Here is a 719-nt window from a genome sequence, read left to right as displayed (position 1 = left end):
GGGGATTAGCCAGGGAGTCTCAGTACCTTCTCTGTTGAATGGGTGAGGAGATAGATGTCCTCGGTGCCGGGGTCCTCCTCGAAGTGGGCCTCTGCTCTCTGGTGGGTTGGCTGGGGCCATCCTGTTGACTTGGCTCGGCAGACTTTTGCGATGTGGCCCATGCGGCCACAGCTGCGGCAGACCACGTTGCGGAACCGGCAGGTCCTCTGATCGTGCGGTTCTCCGCAACTGGCACATGTGGACGCGCTGGGATGCTGGCGGCCGGTGCTAGAGGTCGACGTTGGGGTGCGTTGCGGTGCTTGATTGCGCTGCCGGGCCCCTCCGTAGGCCCGGTGGACGTCCTGTTCCTCGGGACCCTCCGGATCGACCTGGAGGGCTGCGACTGGGGTGGTGTGCGACCTTTCCCACGCGACTGCGGCGGCGAGAGCCTCCTTTAGGTCGACCTTTTCCTTCTCCATCAACTTCCGTCGGAGCTTTTCCTCCCGCAGGCCTACGATGAGGTGGTCGCGGAGGGCACCGTCCAGGTGCGTCCCGAAGTTGCAGTCAGCGGCGAGTTGGCGCAGCTCCGCGAGGAACTCGGCGGCGGTCTCCCTGGCCAGTTGATTGCGGGTGTAGAACGTTACCCTGCAGGTCAGCTCGGTGGGCTTGGGTGCAAAGTGGTTCTGCACCACGTTGACGATCTGCTCGAAGGTGCAGTCGCCGAGGTCTGTGGGGGAGAG

The 719-nt window shown here is 64.1% G+C and overlaps 1 protein-coding gene across 1 annotated transcript in view; it reads left to right on the top strand.

Moving 5' to 3' along the window:
- LOC107112034 overlaps positions 1–719 on the top strand; it is a gene marked incomplete at both ends in the record, with an annotated part of 130145 nt that overhangs the window by 112860 nt on the left and 16566 nt on the right. The gene's annotated exons all lie outside the window — the stretch shown is intronic.

Source organism: Gekko japonicus, unplaced genomic scaffold, assembly GCF_001447785.1.
Source record: "Gekko japonicus isolate JY-2015 unplaced genomic scaffold, Gekko_japonicus_V1.1 scaffold3207, whole genome shotgun sequence".
NCBI classification, from domain to species: domain Eukaryota; kingdom Metazoa; phylum Chordata; class Lepidosauria; order Squamata; family Gekkonidae; genus Gekko; species Gekko japonicus.
The sequence above is the reverse complement of the archived record's forward strand: the minus strand, read 5'-3'. Positions and strand labels throughout refer to the sequence as shown.